Here is an 8,963-nt window from a genome sequence, read left to right as displayed (position 1 = left end):
TGATCAGTTGGTTAGTTAGAATGTATGGATGAATTGCCCTTATATATGAAAAGCCAGCCTACTTCAAGAACACTTTCACCTTAGAACCTCTAGCTTCATACTTCTCTCAAACAGATGATGTCATCTCTAGAAACAGATTCCACTCTTTGATCTAATTATTAATCTCTTTCTTCATAACCTGAAATAATTTAAAATGACAGACTTAATTTTGAGAATTTATATCTGACACATACTAAAATACATTATCTCATTTAATAGTCAAGTTAAGTGTTAAGAAATGTACTCCTAGGTCAGCCTGTAGCATTGTATAAACAGCAGCTGGCTCCCACATCTCCAGCTGTGTGGTTCAAGTTCCTTGAAATCCAGTGACTTGAAACCCAGTAACCTGAAAAATACACAGGGTGTGCATGTGTGCATGCCCAAAATCCCAGGAGAATAGAGGGAAAAGGACTGTGGTGTGGACATCCCATGGGAGGTGATTTCTCTCACTCTCTCTATCTCTCTCTCTGTCTCTCTCTCTCTCTCAAGAAAATGTGTGCATCCTATGGCAAAACCAAAGTGGAAAAATATATATGTAGATCTATTATTATAATTTCAAATGAGAAAGTCCTAAAACTAGTAAGCACAGAGACAGAGAACACCAAAGTAATGCCATGTTTCCTCAAAGTTCTCAAAAAGCAATTAAAAATAGCATAATGAGAATTAAGTATTAAATACAGAGTAACGTGCTTAGTAAGTATATATTAATACTGACTGAACGCCCTAACTTTGGACAAAGGTAGGTTAAAAAATGAAGGTCTCATTCATACAAATAACTTGATATAAAAGATGGTTCTTTAAACAATAATTAAGACAGTTAAATATATATATATATATATATATATTTACTCTCATCACACTGATGATGATAACATACACCAGAATTAGTACTACTCTTCATGTAATTAGGTGAAGAATAATTTCTAAAGGTTCCCTTTTCTAATATGTGTACAACTATTAGAAAATCAGGGAAAATATAGGGACCTATTTTCTGGTATCCATACAACTATTCCTCAATGGAAGTTCTGTCATACTAAAAGAATCAATTATTTCAGTCAAAGGATGTTGATTAGGTAAATAAGACCAACTGAATTTTTGCTTGTTTTATTTTTTTTACTCATTATCTAATCATCTCTCCTTGTGCTCAGTGGAGATGTCTAATGGTTGTTTATGAGCATAAAAAGGACATAAGCCAACTACTCTGGTGGTAAAAATCAGAAAAAAAAAATCACTCTTCTATTGAATAAAGAATCCATATAACCACAAGAAGAGAAGCCCTTGAAATGGGACTATCCTTTATGAAAGTGCTCTTGGTCACCAAACTTTCTGCATTGTAATGTTTCAATCTGAACTTAGTACACTGACATTTTATCTAAAGGCAGCAATAGAGAGAGAAGTGTCACTGCTATATTGCTAAAACGGGCCTTAGTGTTTTCTTGTGATATAATGTCTGCAAAATATTCTAGTACACGCCATTCAGATACATTTTCCCACTATATACATATATTTTATATTAAGTAATCAGAACATAAATGAAAGCTAAAATTGAGTAAACTATGAGAAGATTTAAACAATCATCTTCATTTATAAATTGATTAATTTGTCTATTCTATATATTTCCTTTTGTTGTATGCAAAGTGAATTTTATCACAGTAAACTATTGACAATGTTCAGTATTGTTGCCTCTAGAATGGGGTAATATGGCAAAGCTGAAAAGTAGGAGGCCTGTACTCTACTTCCTCACTAATGATGTGATCTTGCCTAAGGAAACATGTTTTCTCCAATGTCTCTCTCAATTCTAAACATCTGCTTCTACAATGTCTTCTTTGATGAATTCATTTATAATTTCCAAAATAATCTTTTAAAAGTTTTTGCCATGGAGCACGTGTGCTGAACATAAAGAGGCAGAAAGGTAAAGTGAGAAATCACCCCATGGAAAGGATGGTCATGCTGCACTTATTCTCCTCCTAGGATTTTCAGCACACAAGCACATATACCTGGTGTGATTTTCAAGCTGCCATGTCTGGGACTAGAACTGAGGTAGACCATGTGCAAGTCTAGCACCTTAACCACTATGCCACATGCTTACCCCCCAACAATAATTTTTTAACCCTTCTCAGCTATATCTCATTTGTGTAAACTTTTAATTGTCAGAGGGCACATGTACTCACCAGAGAGACAGACAGAGAGGTAAAGAGAGGAAGAGGGAGAAAGTGCCCCCCAAATGGTGTGTGGTCACACCACAAATCCCTTCTCCATCATTTTTCCATCTTGTCAAGATCTGGGGCCTATGCCTATGCACCTGGCATGTTTTACAAATAGCCAGGACTGGATTTTAACCATCATCAGCCACGTGAGATCTTGTTCTCTTAACCATTAAGTCACAGGCCTTGCCAAATAAACTTTTTAAAAAGTTTTAAGACTGTTCCTTCTAGTTGATAACACATTTTGACCCTTTAAACTATGCCACAACTGTACATATGCATCAGTATAAGAGAGAAGAAAATGGTTTTTATAATGATGTTAATTTAGCTATGTTCAATTACATTAAAACTACCAGGAGAATTTAAGTGGTCACAAAAAACGATGATGTTTGCAAAATATCTAATTTTATTATTAAATTAATGTATTTGTGCTTTAAATAGAAAAATAAAAAGAAAACTAAGTTTTAATTTTCTCTATGAGCATGAAAGACAGTGAAGGGGAAGGGAGAGAGAGAGAAAGAGAGAAAGAAAAAGCATCTTGGTGCTGAGATCCACCCCTAATTTCAGACAGGTGTAGATCATGGACTTGTACCTGCCTCGAGCAACCCAAGTGGGAACCCAAAACCTTCCCATGTGGATCAGCCTCCCAGAGCATCAAGTTTTACTGCTGGGCCACCACCTGGCCTCTGGTTTTGAAAATTTTTCATACTTAAATCTTCAGGTCATAACTTTCTTTTTCTCTAATAAATACAATTATATTTATGGACACTACTTACTTCACTGAGTGAATTAAATGCAATTTCTTTTTGAATATCACATTGAATATCTTACACGTGTATGATAGCATAGTGATAGCATTGTGGGAAGAAATAAATACAAGGGAGTCTGTCTATTCAAAATTTCAAAATTGTCATGAAAAATGTAAAGACAAACCAAAAAGTTGTAATGTTATATAGGTGTCAGAGAAATCCTGACACATTTCCTATGTTTTTATATGCAACGATGCGTCATGACTTTCTCACAACCCAGTAGAAATCCACACAGTGTTCAAGAATACTTAGCTATTTAAATTAATTTTGTAGACACTGAAGAACTGCTGCCAAAGATCATTTTTTTCATATTATTGTTAACAAAAATTACTTACTGCCACAATTTAGAAAACTATTCAGACTACGCATGGGATGATAATGCAAAAAAAACCCAGCCATTATCAACTGAACATATTAATTCAATTATCCAGTAGCATTTATAGAACCTTTAAATTAAACCTACATCTTCAACCATCTATATACATTAAAATTTTAATGTTTAAACTGACTAATAAAGGGAAAAGTATTACAAGTGAATATTTTAAATTGTCCTGAAGTTGAAGAACTCTTTAAGCATCAATATCAAATAATACATTACTAGTAAAAAAGTACCTAGACCCAAATTCTGTGATGCAATTTGCAGCATAATGACCTTGAGTGCTGAAGCCACATGGCTGACTGTGAGTTAGTGTCTCCAGCCCTGTCAACCTGAAATATACCAATACACACACCCAAGAGCCTAATGACCTGGAAGGCTGGAAGAAGGGCACTGCAATGTGACCAGACCCTGTTGAGGGTGTTTCTGTTTATTTCTCTCTCTCTCACCCTCTTTCCTGTGCACATGCATGTACATATGTCTATTATGAATAAAATAAACCAAAAACCGCACCAAACACCAAAAAAAACTAAATGATATTAACTCGAACGAACATAACCATGAGTCTGTAATACGAATATTTATTTTTAAATCTTGCATGAAGTCAAAACATAGCTAAAAGAATATAACATTTAGAAGATATATCAGTATCCTAAGCATATGTTAAAACTATGTAACTAAGGTCATGAATGCTCCTCCTAGTACTGAGAATTCAACTTCAAATTATTCAATCATCATAGCTGAGCCAATGTTTTTAATTATAATAACCAAATCAACTTAATATACATTATTCTCATATAAAATGTGTACCTGGAATTCCATTGAATCGTCAGAAAAGTCACAACACATTTTTGCATAGATAAATAGAAAAATATGCCATGACTTTTCCAATGACCCAATATTATACGTATTGAAAGAACCAAAACACCTAATATTTTTTCTGATCATCCCTCTGGGCAGGGCACTTTGGTAAAAGGCAGACATGAAAAAACAAACAAATAAAAACACGTTTCCTACCCCCCCCAAAGAATTATAACTTAGTCCAGAATATGGACATCTTCTCCAGCTCATTAAACAAGTATTAAGTTATTATAAAGTAGAAATCAACAATTTTCACATACACTAACTTATTTTTCTCCAAAAATGTAAAGGAAAGTACCAAGACAGAAATGAACTTAACTCTAATCCTAATTTTTTCATTATAAACCTAGTGTTTATTCTACTCTACATGAGAGCTACTTCCAAAGCCTGTCTTCAATAAAAGATAAAGTGATAGAAGTGTTATTTTTGTGAAACAAATTATTGTAGGGAGCTTAAGTAAAAAGTGGTTTCAAAATAAAATGAGCAGCTTCTGAACTTCAAGAATTTAGATTTAGTTTGTTATACTTAATAAGATATATATGTATATATGTGTGTATGTATGTATGTGTATATATATATATATATATTATATATATTAGCGAGTCAATTGAAAAAAAAAAAAAACAGAAGCACTATGAGAATCCTAAATTACAGTGGGGAACAAAACTAATATGTAGAAATCAATAGTTTTAATATATATGATAACACCCAGTTTCAGAGACAATGGGAAAGACTAAGAAAGAAATCTCATCTTCATACAAGATCTATTTGAAGAGAGCTTTACATCAACATGGAAAAGACATACCAAGTTCTTGGATGGGTAGCATCAATATCATAAAAATGCCAACTCAGTTGTGGTGACACGCATAGCTCAGATGCGTGCTCTGCAAGACAGACCCATGTGGGAGGCTAGGGTTCAATTCCCAGTCCAACCAAAGGCCAGACACAGTGGTGTGTGTGTTATTCAAGTAAGTTGGGAAGCTGAGGAAGGACTGTGAGCTTAAGGTTGCCCTGGGGAACAATGTGAGATCCTGTGTAATAAAGAGCTGGGTGTGGTGGTGCGCACCGTAGGTCCAGCTGGGAGTTGAGACAGGAGCATCACTACAATGAGATCTTGTCCAAAACACAATAAATTTAAAAAGAACCATAAAAATAACAATTCTTCCTAAATTAATGTATAAATTTAGTGAGTTCAAAATTAGAATACCACCATATGTTTAAAGCACTAGATAAACCAATTCCAAAATGATAGAAGTGGTATTTTTATGGTTTATATGAAAAAAAGGGGAAAAGAATAATCAGAAAAGCTCTGAAAAAGAAGTAGACTCATCTTACTAAAAAGTGATAGAGTCTTGATAATTAAAACAATGCAGTACTTAATTAATTTAAAAACCTATGGAATAGAAAAATCCCAAACACACAGAGGGAATTTTAGTATATTCCATTAGTAAATAATATAGGTGGCATTTCACTGATTCTCTATGAGTATCTCTGTACCTTATAATATAAACAGGAATATATATTCCAAGGATCAAATATTTAAAGAATAAAACCATAAATTACTAGAAGAAACATGAACAAGTAGAAATAAAGCTTTGGAGGGACCAGCAGTTAGTGTAATTGCTATGTCGCTGAACTCCCACGTAGCTGACCGCGGTTCGTGTCCCGGACCTGGTGGCTTGAGACTCACGCCGGGCGCATGTGCGTGTGTGCCCAAGATCCTGAGAGGAGAATGGAGGAGACGGGACTGTATCATGGCCATCCCCCCTGGGGGGTGATTTCTCGCTTTCTGTCTCTCTCTGTGTCTCTCTCTCTGACTGGCGAGCGCACGCACCCTATAGCAAAACCCAAAAAAAAAAAAAGCCCTGGAGCAGAGAAAATCTTACTCACTGTAGAACAAAATTAAGACACTATAAAACAAAAGATGACAGAGCCAACTCTATAAATACCCACACGTGTATTTGTTTATTTTTCTCTTCATAGAAAGTGCATGGATACACATGAGAGAGAAGCACCTTGCACAGGGCCTGGTCACACTGCAATCCCTTTCTTCTTGACCTCTATCCCACAGGATCTTATGTATACATATGTGGAGAACGTTTTTTTTTTTGTTTTTTTTTTTTGAGAGGTTTTTCACTATAGGGCGCATGCGCTCACCAGACAGAGAGAGACAGAGAGACGGAAAGCAAGAAATCACCCCCCAGGGGGGATGACCACACAGCAATCCCTTCTCCTCCATTCTCCTCTCGGGATCTTGGGCACGCATGCACACGTGTCCGGCATGAGTTTTAAGCCACCTGGTCCGTGATGCAAACCGCGGTCAACTACTTGGGAGTCCAGCGACACAGCCATCATGCTAACTGCTGGTCCCCAGAATGTTTTAGGATGACAAGGCCAAGGACTCAAACCACAGTTACCATGTGGGATCAGGCTTCTCTTAAGCAATGCATTACATCTGCACCTGGGAGCCAGCTCTACCAAAAATGTATCAATGATAGAAGACTTCATAAGCAAATCAAAGTAGACACAACTATTCCCATATCCAAGGAAAGGGCCACACTCCATGAAACATAAAAAGCTTTCTGAACCCAATGAAAAAAAAGATCACCAATCCAATAGTTTAACAAATAGTACAAGTTATTCAAAGAAAAGGAAATAGAAAAGTGTTCTTAAATGATAAAAAATGTTCAACATTTTCCATAATAATGAAAATGCAATTTTTAACTACAACATGATAATCATTTTTAAAAATCTATCAGTTTGGCAGAAAAATAGAAACTTCAATGAACCCTGTGTTAGCTTGTATCATTCATTCATAAATAATTTGTTCTGTCCCTTGCAATACTTCTCTACAGATGGAGTTTACTTTCTATCCATTCATTATGTTTGGACATGCTACTTGCTTTGGTCAATGCAATATGACGCTTTCTATATGAATGTTTGATTTGGCTCAATCACCTTCTTTGTTCCTGCTTTTTTGTAAAAACAGCATATACGAAGTAGGAATTAGTCCATAAGCCTGGGTCCTAAAATGTGAAAAGAGTTGGAGCCAAATGAACCACACCCCAGTTCAATCAAGCCAATTGATCCACAACCAAACATATGTAACATATGCAAGAAAAAAGAAAAAATATTGTAATCCACAAATAGAGTGGGGTGGTAAACACAGCAAAGCTTACTAACACAGTCTGTTTGTGACTTATGGGAAGAGGCACTTTCATATATTACTAGTTGAAATGTATATTGATACAAGCCTTATGGACAGCAATTTGGAATATCTACCAAAATTACAAATGCAATTCCACTTCTGGTAATTTATGTTAGAAATATGCTTTCACATGTGCTGAATGTTATGTATTCAAAGTTAGTCACTATTTAACAGCATACAATAATAGCATATAAGTATTGGTTACAACCCAAAGGTCTATTAATTAGGGATACACCACCAAAATGGAATATTATATGGCTATTAAAAATGGAATTTAACCTATTCACTGCTATGAAAAGATCCTCAATATATAAATTGATATGAATTAAGTGAAAGTAGCAAAGTATTTAAGTGGATGCTGAATACAATATGCCACAAAATATGTGAAAATGAGAAATCAAACTTATTTTTCTTATCTGTATGTGAGAAAAAATTCAGAAAGGAGGTCCAGTCTTGGTACTGCAGGCAGTATAATACTGGTCTACAGTGCTGGAAGTCACACTGCTAACTAAGGGTTTGGGTCTCAAGTCAACCTAAAACATGCCAGTGTGCACATGTGTGCACATGGTCTCTCATGAAAGAAACATAATGAAATTTTAAAAAAGAAAAGAAAAATAAAAAATTCAAATGTTCAAAGAAAAAAATTAAAATTTCTATAATTAAGGTGGTGTAGTGATTGAGGCACTGGACTCCCACCTAACTGACTACAGTTCACGTCCTAGACCTCAGCAACTTACTTTCTCACTTTATCTCTCTGTTTCTCTCTAGTGCATGCATGTTCCCTATAGCAAATTAAACAATAATAATAATAACAATAATTGAAATTAAATAAATAATTATTTTCAAAGAAAGAAAAGTGCTATAATGTTGGAAACAGGGCAGTGGGAAATAGAAAGAATGAAGATGTGAGATTAAAAGTTTCACTGTGTATGTTTTAGCATTTTCCATTTTTTCTTCATTTTGAATATAATGTTAAAATATTACATCTAAATAAATAAATATATATATATACATATGAATTAAATTATTTAAATATACATCTAGGGGTCAGCAGGTGTTGTAGTGGCTACAGTTCTGGACTCCCACATAGCTGATTATGGTTCAAGTACTGCATCCAGTGGCTCAAAACTCATGCTGGACACATGTGCACATGTGCCCAAAATCCCAAGAGGAGAATGGAAGATGATGGCCATAGCCACTCCCCGGGAGGAGGGGAGTGATTTCTCACTTTCCCTCTCTGTCTCTGTCTGTCTCTCTCTCTCTGATGAACACATGTGTCCTATAGCAAAAATCTCTCTGGAACAAAAAAGAATAAGTGACTAGGCCTCTCCAGGGGAGTGCTTGTGTCATATAACTTTGTTCTAGGGGCTGGCAGGTGGCTTGGTGGTTAAGGGTTGAGGGATAGTTATAGGGTTAGGATTAATTTCTGCTTAGTGGTCTTGGTGAATCCTGGACAGGGTGGTCAG

General features: G+C 35.4%; 1 protein-coding gene across 5 annotated transcripts in view; it reads right to left on the bottom strand.

Moving 5' to 3' along the window:
* The window catches only part of SOX5 (SRY-box transcription factor 5), a 1,018,333-nt gene that overhangs the window by 508,605 nt on the left and 500,765 nt on the right, over positions 1–8,963 (bottom strand). Inside the window, exon 1 of one of the 5 annotated variants that reach the window (XM_027771092.1) lies at positions 5,095–5,258. The exons of the other annotated variants lie outside the window; for them this stretch is intronic. The gene's annotated coding sequence lies outside the window, so the exon portion shown is untranslated. Of the gene's footprint in view, positions 1–5,094; positions 5,259–8,963 lie in introns of those variants that run through there. 5 annotated transcript variants of the gene reach the window in all.

The sequence above is a fragment of the Tupaia chinensis genome, unplaced genomic scaffold (assembly GCF_000334495.1).
Source record: "Tupaia chinensis unplaced genomic scaffold, TupChi_1.0 Scaffold000028_1, whole genome shotgun sequence".
In the NCBI taxonomy this organism is placed as follows: Eukaryota; Metazoa; Chordata; class Mammalia; order Scandentia; family Tupaiidae; genus Tupaia; species Tupaia belangeri.
Note: the sequence above shows the minus strand (reverse complement) of the source record. Positions and strands in the feature narration are given on the sequence as shown.